Below are 15,056 nucleotides of genomic sequence, written 5' to 3' on the forward strand. Positions count from 1 at the left end.
TAGAAAAGAAGTAATGGGGCAGCTTTCAAAGTGTTCTTCCTCTGCTTTTATAGGCTCCTTGTTCATTTTTCCTTGTTTACTCTAAACAAAGACAGTAATAAAATAAAGCTTCTCAAAAAATTCTTTATTATACTTAAACAAAATATAATTTCTGGAATGTAAATTCATGGTATATTAGTTATTTAGCCACAAGTTTTATTAATTATTATGAGACAGCTAACCAGGGGCAGAAAGCAGAAAATGGAACTTTCCAGGCTTCACTTTGAAGATTTTTTTCCTAATATTGTACAAAACAAATTAGCTTCATTCTAACAGAAACAGAAATAGACTCTTGACTATAGCAATCCCATTGTGCTGTGCTTTCAGGGAAGCTTGTCAGCAGCTGCCTGATCAACTCTGATCTTGCTTCCCACTGTAAACATCAAAGATGCTTTTTGTGGCTTACCATAAAAATAAGTGTCAGACTCCAGCATGGGCTCTTTTTGGTTGTTGTATTCTGGGGGACAACAAACTGCAGAAATGCTGTCTGCAGAAATGCTAGAAGAGATCCAAACAGTTTCTGTTCATCCTGTTCTAACAACTCTTCTTTGCCCCTCTGTTTCTCTTACCAAAGTTGTATCATTTAGCCTTTTACACAGGCAAATTTATCTCAAAACCTGTATACTGTGTGCCTTGAGTGCCAAACTTAAAAAAATTAATATTAAACATGTCAGCATCAGTCTGCCTTTCTTTTTACATGCACTAGACCAGATCTTCAACAAATCCCAACAATGCAATGGCTCTATGGATTCTGTGTCAAATTCTGTACTTAGTTACCTTGGTAATGTTCACAATGTTAATTCATCAACATTAGAGAGTAAGATTTACTCTGATAAGAACAGAATACTTTCCACAACAAAACACCATTTTTAGAATTTCTGAAAGCCTCACAGTTTCCTTGAGTGATTTTACTCCTACACTTGATTTAGGCAATAGTCCCAATCCCTACTGTTGACATTCGATCCAGCCCTCAGAGAAGTCAATTAGAAGTCTATTTTAGCTGCAGTAGTACCATATCTCTGTTGAAAGTTCTACCTGCAGATAATTGTCTAGGATGTGTCCTGCTCTCTCTCTAGTCACCATGAAGACATCAAGGCCCATTACTTATATGAACAATTAGAACAATACATAACTAAATATCATTAGATTGTTCTCAAAGTAATAAGAAAGCTGTCAGCATCACAGAACATCAAAAGTTTTTTAAAAAGATTCATGGTATGTGTACTCCACAGACCTGCCTCAAACATGATAAAGGCCAGTAAAAAGGAAGTTAAGAAGGGATTACAGCTTTTAAAAAAAAATTTAATGTGCACTTACATGTAATCAATTTATTATTGTGATATAATTGTCACTTGTATTAAAGATTCACATTCTGTGTTCAACAAATGAAATATTATATACTATGCATTTTTGTGCTAAATTGTTGAGAAAGTAGTGACTAGCACTTGGCTAATATTTGGTGAGTTGTGACAGTGACGTGCAAATATGAGTGCATTTTACATACACAACGAGTTTGTCAAGTTCATCTGTATTCTTATAAAGCATTTAAAAAGTAAAACCCATAAGTAAATGGCATAGATTTTAGGTACTAGTGAGCATAAAGATCTTTAAGATAGACAGAATTGTTTTGCTGATTAAGGATACCAATTAAACTCGGACACCAGAGTGGAAAGAGTAGGCGTACTTTACTAGTGATAACCAAGTAATGTAACAGCGTAATACAGAGAACATGCAGTAAGAATAAGCAGAATAGTGCACTTAAAGCAACAAACAGAGTAATGCATCAAATCATTACTACACGAGAGAGAGAGAGAATAGTAATTAAGAGAAATACATCACCACTTGCATATATAATCATCATCACCCAGATCCGCAGTCGCTGGGCAGCCCCGGTTACAGCGAGGATTTGGAGAGCCTGTCCCGGCAAGTGGGAAATCCTACGCGGTGCGTCCACCCATAGGTGAGGCTTCCAAAGTTGCTGTGAGCGGGTCCAGCCTTATATACCAGAGATGGACAAGCCAGAATAGCTGGCATCTTTGTTTTGGGTGGAAAGTTTCTGGTTTCATTCTCCTGTTGGATTCCACCCAAAGCTTGGCCAGGGCTCGGTGGGGAGACCAAGGGAGTTTCTAACAAGGCCAAATACTTAGGTTCTCAGCCTTGAAGAAGGCTGTGAAAGGAAAGTCGGATACATTCTCTCCTCTCTACTGATTATATTTTGTCTTTCACTAGCGAGTTTACATATTTTACTAATGACTACATGCTAAGTTAGCAACTTCAGCTTGGGGCCTATTGTTCAGGCTGCAGTATTTCAATACTTTAGCACTTTTTACACCAGCATAAGTGGGTTGTTATAACTTAGTACAGTACCTACTAGCACAATGGTTATCAGTTATAAAATATACAGGATTCATCTATAGGTCAACTCAGGCTTGGGCCTGTTGTCCAAGCTTTAGCACTTCAAGAATTCACACATAAAATGGACAGACTAGTCAGTGCTGGTTTTGGTGTCAATACACCTTTTTGGTACAGCGAGCACTTTAAATAATGTGATCCAGATAATCATGATGTCCCAAAAATATAGATGCTCTGAGGGATCCAATGGGTAAGTGTCTCCATGAAAAACCTTGCACTGAGACCAATCTTGCACTACAGTGAAGGAGCAGTTTAAACATACTCCCTCTGTCCCAGAGAGGATGGCTGTGAGCCAGGGTCACTGCTAAACCCCAGAGTGATGGGATGCTCTCCAGTGTGCCTGCCAGAAACACCGCTGCTGTAACCACCTAGTCCGGAAGGCTCCCCACTCAGCATGCTGTCCTGAGCTGGAAAACTTATGATAAGCTTCTGAGGTAAGCAGTAAAAATGGGTGGCTAGCACAGGATTCTAGGTGTCACTGTTGGGCCAAGTCCCTCAAAGACTGATATGGCAATGACTAATTTCCAGGCACCAAAAATAATGCCTTCTATATGCTTCTAGGGAATTAAACTAAACAAAGACTGTATAGCCCGTCAACAGGCAAAATAAGGCAAAATGCAAGGGGAAGAAAGGAATCTTCTTCTGTACACTTCATGGTATTTTTTCTTATGTTTTTTAATAGTTTTTGATGTTTGGAGCTCCAAAGTACTGCCAAAACTAGTACAATTACACTGTATGAAGCTACTGCAGTTACATTCATTATTCCTGATTATCAAAAATAACAACTTTAATCTCAAAACATGTACTGAGTGTTGAGGAAAAATCTAGGGCACAAGAATATTCAGAATAAGTTTAAGATACGAGGGAATGACAGTTTCTTCTTCATCTATGAAAGAAGATTTCTTTTCATGTATCCAAGATGATACCATACTGTTCAGCTTCAAAATTCAACATGTTTTTTCTTCTCAAAAAGTATAAAACTCTCAAATCCTTCCCTAAAATATTAACTAGCAAGTGGACTGTGTTAAGGTTCCCTGAATCATCTCTTGGAAGAAGCCATGTCTTCCTAAACTACACTGCTTCCAAATATATTTGCCAAGTGAAAGGGGAAGTGGCGCCCAGACTCAGTAGAGGCATTTCATCAAAATTTATTAGTGGTAGATGTTATCACTTTGGTCAAGCCAGTATATTGCAGTTTAAACATTTCAAACTTTTAAAATATTGAACATAGATAATTTTGAAGAGGCTGAATTTTTATTTATTTCCTTAAACTACTTAAAAATACATTCTATAAACTTTTCTTCTACATCTCTCACCTATTTAGGCTTCTTATATTAAAAGCATCACTATATCACCTCTCTACTAAACAAAATTTCCTGCTATAGATTGTATGAACAAGGACCCTAATTCTGCTGTACTTCTTACGAATTATTTTTCTTCCTCTTCTTGCCTGTTAATGACACCAAAATGGTATGCAACACAGACATAAATTGTCTTCAATGACTGCAATTACAGATTTTACAGTATTCAGAAGTCAAATCTAACACTTTTCAGTGTAAAAAGATGATGTTTAAGGAATGCTGATTATGAATATATTACTGTTTTAAACTGGGTATGTGGAGAACTGAACCAATTTATCCATCTTTCCTTATGTATGGAAATCACTGTTGATTTTAAACATGAAACTATTGGTATGGTTTGAGTTTAACTTTATACTGGAGTAAATAGTTGCTATTCAGCTTGACAAAATTCGTCTTGTTTTTATATTAAGGGATATGTTTTCTTTTTTAAAATTCAGATAGTTTTTTGCTTTAATAGTGCTTAGACTTTGCCTTGCAAGTACTATCAAATTCTTTAAAAGACAGAATTAGCACACTTCAAGGATTAAGCTTGAATTTAAATATTTAGCACTTCTCATAAAAGTGACCCAGTTTCAAAAATACTATCAGTAAAATTCCACATATGGCCACAAAGCTGCAATCACTTTCTATGCATGATTACTTATATGATGAGCATTTTCAGATCCAATTTCAGAGAATCCATGAGAAAAGCTAGAAACATGTTTCTCCACATACAGCTTTTAGGAACCAATTTAGAGAATTTGAGAAATACGCAATCATACAGGAAACCTGTCTTTAAAAAGCTTATGAATTCTGAATGATCCTGGGGATTAGATATCTCTATGTGACTGTAATCTCCATTATCAATGTGGTTTGTGATCCTTTCAATGACTTAAATTTCAGAGGACAGTGATACGTGGCTCATGTATCATTGTCATCACCATGTATCACTAGCTTGGTTAGCTGCTAACCAGGAAGACTCCCATTCCAAAAAAAGCATCTTTGATGATAGCCTGGCCGAAGCTAATAAAAACAATTTTCACTTTGAGTAGCTAGGTTTGAGATTGAAAAATTCTCGAATGACAGGAAACAGAAATCATTGCTCTACTCTTTAAAAATGAAGACACTGAAGAACATTACAAAACTGGAATTTTAAGGAAGTATGTATTATATTTACAATGGATTTTGACAAGCATTACTGCCAGGGTCTGGGAAATGAATGGAGCTGCATCACAAGACAGGACAGGATGCCATTCAGAGGAACCTTGACAAGCTCAAGAAGTGGGTCTATGTGAACCTCAGGAGGTTCAACAAGGCCAAGTACAAGGTCCTGTACCTGTGCTGGGCCAACAGGCAACAATCAATACAGGCTGGGGGATGAAGGGATTGAGAGAAGCTCTGTGGAGAAGGACTTGGGGGTACTGGTGGATGAAAAACTGGACATGAGCCAGCAATGTGCATTCACAGCCCAGAAAGTCAACCGTATCCTGGGCTACACCAAAAGAAGTGTGGCCAGCAGCTCAAGGGAGGTGATTCTGTCCCTCTATTCTGCTCTGGTGAGACCCCACCAGGAGTACTGCATCCAGCTCTGCAGTACTCAGCACAGGAAAGGAGTGGGCCTGTTGGAGCAGGTCCAGAGGAGGGCCACGAAAACGATCAGCGGGATGGAACACCTCTGCTATGAAGAAAGACTACGAGAGTTGGGGTTGTTCAGCCTCGAGAAGAACAGGCTCCAGGGAGATCTTATAGCAGCCTTCCAGTACTTAAAGGGGGCTACAGGAAAGGCAGAGAGAGACATTTTACCAGGGCCTGTAGTGACAGGACAGGGGGTAATGGTTTTGAACTGAAAGAGGGTAGATTTAGAGTAGATATAAGGAAGGAATTCTTTACTGTGAGTGTGGTGAGACAGTTTGCCCAGAGAAAATTTTGGTGCCCCCTCCCTGGAAGTGTTCAAGGCCAGGTTGGATGGGGCTTTAAGCAACCTGGTCTAGTTGAAGATATTCTTGCTCATGGCAGGCAGGGTTGGACTAGATGACCTTTAATGGTCCCTTCCAACCCAACCATCTATGATTCTATGAAGACAGGGGAATAGACAGTGCTACAGCCCCCCCAGAGCAAGCTTCAATATGCACAGGTCCAGCAAATGGGGACCCAAAGCCACCAGTCTGGTAAGTGATGGAAAGGGGAGATCAGCTGCAGGCGTGGAAATCTCTGATCTGGCCTACAACTTGTATGAGCAGTATGCACAACAGTCACCCCAGCGGGGTTCCTGGAAGAATCATGTTTGAGGATTTAGCAAATCACTGTGTTTCCTTAATTAATGCAAAATTGCCTGGACAGACCAATAACAAGGTGGTATGTTATTGAAAGGACAGGTTGCTGGATCTCAGTCACAATTTTTCAGAGAGGGAGAAGGCTCTAAATGTGCATGAAATAATGACAGACTACAAGGAGAGTAAAATGAGTGAAGAGTTGCTCCTGGTGGGAAGGAAAGGATTGGGGTGACTTCTTGACAGGGCATTTCAGGACACTTTAGGACAAGAGTGAGTCTGCCACACTTCACACTGCAGAGGGGCTTGTAAGCTGAAAGAAGTGGAGTTAAGACCTGAGAATTAATATATACTGAATCTCTGATCATTTACTTTCATCTGTTAGGAGCATATCATTAACCTCTAAGTTTTCCAGTTTTATTACTGGTATCCCATAGATAATTTGTTCTCTTATCCAATACCAGTGGCTTTATAAGGGTTGATAAATGTTTGTACTGTACTTCGGATACTTACGATCCTATGAAAATACTAAGTACTAGTACAAATATAAAAACAGGGGAGCAACATGTGTTATTTTAAAATTATTTTTCCTTTAAATAGGTAAGTCCAAGAAATTAGTTTATAAGGAAAATGTTATATATGATAGCAGTCACAATGAAAAGAAGATCAAAAAGTTGAGAGCCCTGAAGTTATTAATTTACTTTTGAGACTGTTTCAACAGAAAGCGTAAAGAAAGATGTGAGAAGAGAGATAGAGTTCCTTTAAGACTGTTTTAGAATATTTCCTAGAAAAGGATACAGACCATTTTAGGAGTAAATCAGGTACATATAAAGATAGAGTAGTGGCAAAGATAATACCATTCTGATAATTCCCTTCCTTGGGGAAAAAAAATAAAACTTGTGATTCTTTATTCTTCAGATGACAATAGCTCCTTCTGTTATTATTTCTGCAGTGCTCTTACATACTTCTGTGCAATCTTCTCAGTGATTTTTCCAAATCTGTTTCTGAGCCAGTTGTGCAGGTAAGTTCCTGTCCTCTTCATGCCTCCTGTTGTGTTGGTAACTAAGCTATGAGGTAAAGGAGAGGCTTGTAGAACAAAACTAGAGAGCTTCTTTCAAGGGAGGAGTCACGTTTTCTTTTTTTCTATTTGGTTGAAATCTACATTTTCTACAAGAAAGTGCCATCATTTGGAAATGCATTCCTGCTGATGCACCTTAGTAGGAGTGAGAGAAATGAAAGCCTAAAGTTCAGATGAGGATCAAGCTGTAGGTTTATATCTACAAAGAGACTGAGAAAGAATGTCAGAAAATGCAATTTGTCTGACAGAAATACATTTTTCAGAGAAAACTTTGAAATGTTGACAGAATTGCAATTAAAAGGAAGGATCCTGTCTTACCTAAATGATATAATGTGGCAATGCTCAGTACAAACTGCTGAGCTTTGAAAGTGCCAGCTCTTGATAAGGAAGAGATGCAAAATATGAAAAAGCTCTCAGGTATCACAGCCTTGAACCGACAGAGCTACTACGTTTATCAACTGGGACTAGTGAGATTCCTTAGTAAAACACAAGACTGTGATATGTGAGTATTTCTCTCAGCAAATAGTGCTGCAGTGTATTATTTCAGTTACTGACTGTGCAACAATAGTAGGTTATATCATCACTAGGACAATCACAGTCTTTAACATACAACTTTACATATAATAAGAATTCCACACCGAAGGGCGTATCAACTGGTAGATGAAATTCTGTGGTTGCTCAGTCCTTGGGACAAACCCACATACCACAAGGAATATGTGAAAATCTGGCCTTCTGCATGTACAAGTATTTTTCTTCTTACTTGGTGTATTTAGATTCCCGGGACTTTTCATCAGGATTTCTCATGCCTCAGGTTTCCTGGGATACAAGAAACAAATTTGGACCACAGAAACTAATTTAATAATTACTTCATTTTTCCAAATGCCAGTTTAGATTAGAAATTCAAGTTTCTTCTAGCAGAAATAGGACAGTAGAGATAACACTAGCGTTAATGGTCTTGTGTTATCTAGCTCCATGGAGGTCTTGTTGAATGGTGATGTTCTAGCTGGGGACCATAACTCTTCACAGTCCTGATGTCCTAACATCAGTTAGCATCTCTAGTCTAAGTGTCATTGGTCTAAGTAAAAATCAACTTGTTGATGATGTCTTAATTTCGTATTTTACCCAGGCCTAGTGAGCACTCTCTTTCCACACAGCAACAATATTTAACTAGGCTTATCTACCAGGCAGCTTCCTGCTTCTGGTGGTGCTGAGCCATCACCATAGTACAATTTGCTTCAAGATGTCATTTTGTCACTTACTGGAAATAAGATTTTCCCCTAGTCCTACACTGTTATTATCACAGTCCTTCAGCATGGCAGGTACTTTGCAGTGACCCAAGTATTCTTATTCTTTACAAATTATTCCAATGCCAGTGCTTTATACTTGTGTGTGCAGTGACAGGTCATTATAAAGGATTATTACAAATAAAATATATTTGTGTGAACACAGTGAAACTTCATGCAAAAAAGCTGTATGTTGTTGACCATGGATGGGTCTGTCATGGTCACCATCATCATCCAGCATCATTGTGTTTGCCTCTTGTTTGGTGAACCCTGGGACATTGTGGAAAGATGGCTTAATAAAGATGTGACAAGCTATAAGATAGTAACACAATGAAGTTATGAGATTTTTTTTTAACCCTGGGGCACATAAAATTAAATATCTAACTACAACCCTCATTCTCACAGTGTTTAGTGCCCACAGTTGCCTTCATTAGACGTCTAAGAATTAAATACTTAAAAGACATTTTTTTAATATATAATAATTAATGTAAAAATAATTTTAGTAACAGCTGAGAACAAAAAGTTAGAGTTCCTGTAAGATGGAAATTAAACACAATTCTCTAACACGTGTGCCGACTTCATGGGTTGCAACCTGCACAGTGGAAGCCCGTATGTCCCCCATTTCATTGTTTCTCACTGTGTTGGGTTTTTTCACTAACTCATTCTTCTCTGAGGATGACCAATTTGCAAAAAACTTCACCTCTTTGTGTAAACCTCTTTTAGAGGGAAGTTGATATAAATAATTTGTAAGTTACAAAGAGAGGAAAGTTACAGGATAGAGATTTTATTCTTGTCGTAACTGTTGTTTTCCTATTCGCTTTGTATTGATGGCCATTGTCCTGTGAGCAATAGAAAACAACTTGTCAGGAAAGTCTCGGATATAGGTGTACATGTACTGCATATCCTGGAATTGCCTGGGTTTGCCTGGTTTTGTCTCCTGTTTCTCGTTTCCTTAGTTGAGGTTATAACCTCAGAATTAGAAAAGAAAAATGATAGTAACCATAATAACCTCAGTAATTATCAAGTAACTTCATTTTAATGCCCCTGAAAGGCACTTCAGTGGTTTTGTATATAATTATTCAGAAAAAAGCCTCTGCCTCTTCTGCCAACATATTGAAAAGCAGGGATTCTTCCTTCAGATGCCTTAGTACAGTCACGCCCAGGTTACCAGGTAAACTCTATGAGTTGTGGTTGAACACACAGTATTAAACACATCACTAAAACTAGAACAGCCATGAAGTTCAAATCAAATCTCTTAATCCAGGTGGGAGAGAGGGTTTAAGCAGGAGGAAAAGGATTTGTCATAACTACAATAGAAATGTAATGGTGCGAGGATCTGAAAGAGGTCATCTAGCCCATCCACCTGCTCAGAGACAGGGTGTATACCATCTCTAAGAGATACTTAATCTCTTCTTGAATCACCTTCACTGGAGAATTACGACAAATGCCCTGTATAATCTGATCCAGTGCTTAACTATACTTAAACTATGCTTAAACAGAAAGTTTTTTTCTTATAATGTACTCCACAGTACTCTTCATGAACACATCCAGCCTCTGCAAGAGCATGACACCAGGTTGCATTCAGAGTGGTTACTGTATAAACTTGGGGAATTTTCAAAGCACTATTATTGCATCCTAGAGTAGTACATTTGAATACCTGACCTCTCATCTTTGAGTCTAACATTGTCTTTATCACATTTAATCTTGCTGATGTATTAATTTTCAGGAATTGTAACTTACTTCCACACACCCAGTGTATCAACAGGCTGCTTGTGCTAGACCAGTCTGCCTGCCAGGCCAGCTGATGCTGTCCAAGTACCCTCATTTCAGATCCTGTAAGAAGCAGTATAGAACAAAGTTCCTCAAATCAGGAAAAGCTGCTCTTTGAGGTTACATTTTTGAGGTAATCATAATACTATCACACTGGTATCTCTCTTTGAACTGCTCCCTCCTTTCAAACAGCATGTTAAGAAGAAGAAAGAATGTAACTTTTAAAATGAAACTTTGAAAAAAAAAGTCTTATGGATGAGCTCTTCAAGGCACTCTACAGAATATCTTTATGAGCAAGTCCAAAGGGAATAAAATGAAACTTGCTTATCTTTCACAAGCTTTTCTACCATTTGCCTGAATTTTCATCAATGCTTCACTAAAAAAGAGAAATTTAGTTGTACCTTTGCCAGAGGAAATAAGAAAAGGAATTAGGTTTCTTAGGAAAGTCTTTGGGACTCAGATGACAGTCTACAGCACTCCACAAGTATAGATCCAGAAGTTCAGTAACCAGAAATTAATATGAATGCATTTCTTTAAGCTGAAAGAAGAGAACAACCTCAAAACATTGCCTACCCACTTCCAGAGCTAAACTTAAAAAGCAGGGTTTTTTCCCAATATACTCTCACTCTGTGTGTACTGCTTAATACAAGTGTAAAATTTTAAATATATTTAAATATATTCCAGTAGTTGGATCCAAAATATTCTAGTCTCATTTCTTCCTTCATGCACTTGATCCAGTGAGCTTGGAAACATTATGAACATTAAGGTGAAAGAACTGTACACTAGATTCACAGTGTATTGAGGCATGCTGGTATTTCCAAATAATTCCTCTCCTCTCCAGCTGTCTTTGACCATAGCCATGCCATGCCTTTGAGCCAGGCACCACATCTTCTTCGAAGGTGCCTCTGTCCACAACTCAATATGAGAGCTTTTGTGACTCCAGCTTCAGAGAGACCCAGGACTCCTGCCACCTCCTCTGAGCAGGAAAGGACTTGCCCAAGCACTGATGCCTGCTGGAGCCCTTCCACATCAAAGTGCAATCTCACTCCATTTGTATTTTGACCCCAACAGATGTCTGTGCCACAGAATCCATTCCAATGCCACTTATTACTTAGAAATAGGTAGGATTTCGGTGTTTATCCATGTCAACTGTCATAAAGAGTCCAGGTTCTTTCAGTGGCCTTCGTACTCATCAAATGTAAAGGAATCCTTGATTTCAAATAAATTTGAGCAGTTCAGCTGTAACTGTACTGAGGTTAACATCTACTTTGACAGGGAACTTACAGCAGTAATTTCTGTCAATCATAGTATTTCTTTCTCCTTCCTTTGGCCACATAAGAGGTGTAAGACATTTGCCTAGGGACTGGAAGACAGTGGGGTTATTCAGTTTTATAAGCTTCACCATTTCTGAAATCCAGGAAAAGGGAACACAGTTTGACTATACCCCCTATTAACTGTATAAAAAAATAACATATGGGCTAGCTTAGAATAGAAGACAGGACATTAATAACTTTTAGCTTTTCTGGTTATTACAAAAGTAATTACGATGTCTGGGATTTTTTTTTTTTTTTACTTTAAGCAGAAAACATTAGGTTTGCTGTGTTCATAACTCATAAGAGCTCTGTAAATATAAATAGCCTATGTTATGACACTTTTAAAAATCTTTATTATGATAAACGCAAGCAACTTAATTTGTCAAATGCACAACTGCTCAGAATAATCTGCATACACCATTTCTGTCTAGTTTCCAAGGTGAATGGATAGGAAATGCAGCCAGATTTGCAAAGGTATAAAAACTGATAAATCTTTTCAACTTTTTTTGTTCTCTGATGTTAATGGAGATAAAAACATGCATTAATCCATTTGTAAGCAAATTCCTTAATTTTTCCAAGGAATCTATCAAGCAAGAGTAAATGTTTAACGTAATCAAATTACTAGACACAATTACATTTTAAGAAAATAATTCTATTTAGTAGCAATTTTTTTAATAAAACAACTTTTATTATCTCTTTTTGTTTGAGAAGATTTGATGGAAGTTTGCTATATGGAAAAACACAAGAAGAAACATGCACCTGACTGCACCAACTTCTCTCTTGTAGGACGGTAGGGATGAATAGTACAGTTTTAATGACTTTGATTAAAAAAATTGCCTCTCTATTTTTACTTCTAAATGTATGAATCGTTATAGTTAGAAATGTGCTCCAGTTGTGTATGCAGAAGGATGTCTACTCTCAGAGGTCTTAGAAGGAAGCTTGGGATTGCTGCATCATCATACCTATTTCAAATGTTATCTTCCAGCATATGTCAAATCAAATCCACTGACTGTCCTCTTTTAGAATACCCTTTTACCTTGAATTTAGGTCCTGACTGCCTCATGACAGAAACGGTAAAAAGTTCTTTTTGCAATTTTTTCACCTCTCTGTTGTATGTTGATGAACGGGCATATTCAGGACTGAGTTCCATGTCATCTGGGTGCACTAGCAAGTCCAGTGCCTGCTTGGGTGTTGCCATAGTGCTGTGCAATGTAGTTCTAGCTAATTACACAAAGGTTACACTGGATTTATGAAAGGGCATTAAAAAGGAGTAAAATCATAAACAAGCACATTGACAATCTATATTAATTCAAATTTCAACATAAAATTTGCTAAAACATTGTGTGTTAAGACAAAAATACCTCAGGGATGACTATCTGGTTTTGCTAATACTGTGTACTAATGATGAAGAAATATATAGGAAGCTACAGGATAACTTCTAAGAACAAGTAAAGAAACCATTTAATTTTTACGAGGCAGATTAGGTCTACATGACTTGCTGCAGAAGCCTCACTGATGGGGTATGGAGAGGATGCAATTATTAGATGAAGCTAGAAGACAGATGCATTCCTGCTAAAGTTATTTTCACAGGTAATATGATACAGGATATTTCCTTCTGACAGAGAAGTTACACTGGATAGCAGAAGCATGTAGGAAATGTCTATTTATCACTCAGCTGAACAGCCTGACACTGTTTTACCACAAACCCTCTGAGATTTTCCTTGAAGATTTGGAAAGGGGAGAGAAGGGAGAAAAGAAAGGAAAGAGGAGAATGAAGACTAAATATAAATATCCACAGTATATAGTTCTGGTTTTACCGCTAGGCAGCAAGTGGCTTGGACAGAGATCAAGGTTCATCTGCTTTTGCTCATGTTTTTTTCTGAAGCAGTTTGCTATCTAGCAGGAATTCTGCCTGTGTTTCATACAATCAATAGGAAAGCATAATAAAATGTGACCCCAGATACATAATTGCCTTGGGCCAGACACTCAACAGCAGCATATGGAATGAATAAGAGCATATGTAATGTATGTGCCAGAGCCATAACGACCATACCACTGTCTACTGCAATAAGCACATCCAGCTTTGCTATTCTTCAGTGATTCTATCATTTTGTGACTTTTGAACTAGTGAGGTTTTTCTGGCCTGTCATTTTAACTTTAGCTACGTGTTATGACTAATCCAGCCAATGGGCACAAGTAGCTATGAATACAGGGAAAAGCAAAAGATGTTGTTACCGTGGCTACAAATGTAGCTCTGGAGTGAAGGACATGGTAAGAGAAGGAGGTGTGCTTTTCCCTAATGCACTTTGTTTCTCTCATGTCTTCTGCTTTGAAGAAGCTGGAATACATTCACACCCTTCTTCACTGTTTGATTCTTTAATTAGTATCTAGCAATGCTCCACTTTTCTGCATGCAAAAGTTCTTTAGAAGCGCAGCTTATTCTGGAATAAGAAAGCAATAAGTGAAATAACAATTTTGTTTGCATACTTGCATTTGCTTTAGGGGAAAATTTGCTCAATAACTACTTTTCTCCATGTTTTTGGCTGACCATCCAAACCAGCAGAAGTGTACCAAAACTGCTGTATGTGGAGGGATGTTCTTCACAACAGCAGAGGTCAGTGAGCCTCACATTTTCTTACTATCTTTGGCTTGATCATGCTGGCTTTATGCCAGCCCTCATGCATGCTGCTCAAAGGATTCTTTTAAGACAAGATCTAGAATTACCTTGAGAAGCTGCATGGAAATACACTAATAAAAGAAAAGTAGCTAGAATGGCAAAATCGATACAAACAGCCTTGTCCATGCAGATGAGAGGCTTTTAGAAAACCTGACCTTCTTAGGAAGCATAAATACAAGTGACCAGAAAAGCCATGTTAGGAGTTATCAGAGTGCTGTGGGATGACACTAGTGACCAACAGAGAGCAATTACAAACTTTTGCTCAAATTTGCTCTGTTAGCAAAACACTGCTGAAGAACAACTTAATGCTTCCAGTTGTCTTGATGGCATGAATAACGGTAGCACACTGACAGCTCTATTAAGGTGGACATATGACAGGTGTGTTTGAGTTTTACAGCAACAAGTTTCAGTACTTGCATTCTCTAATACAGAGAAGCCTATTATGCTTAGACATATTTGTTTAAACCTAACCATCCATGTTGTTTCTAATATATAATTATTTAATTATAATCCCAAAAGCATTGTTACTCAAATGAGTCATCAGTTCACTTCCTGCAGGTAATGAGCAGAATTTGTAGACATTTAATGTAATGGAATCCAGAATACATTTGTGGAAAACAAAAGGTTAGTTATGAAGCTTTGAGTGCCTGTTTTAAAACATTTTGACTCTCAGATAAGGCAGCTATGCAAATTTATGAATATCACAAGAATTTATTATTCAGAGGTAGCTACATGAAAAATCAGATTTTTATATCTAATAAAGCAGTGGGAAATACATTAAAATATTTAATCTCTATAAGTAAGGTGGTTCTCCTATTTTTATCACTGATGGCATTGTGTAGGGCTATTACTCATGAAGTGCTGTGTCCAGCAG

The sequence above is a fragment of the Strix aluco genome, chromosome Z (genome assembly GCF_031877795.1).
Source record: "Strix aluco isolate bStrAlu1 chromosome Z, bStrAlu1.hap1, whole genome shotgun sequence".
In the NCBI taxonomy this organism is placed as follows: Eukaryota; Metazoa; Chordata; class Aves; order Strigiformes; family Strigidae; genus Strix; species Strix aluco.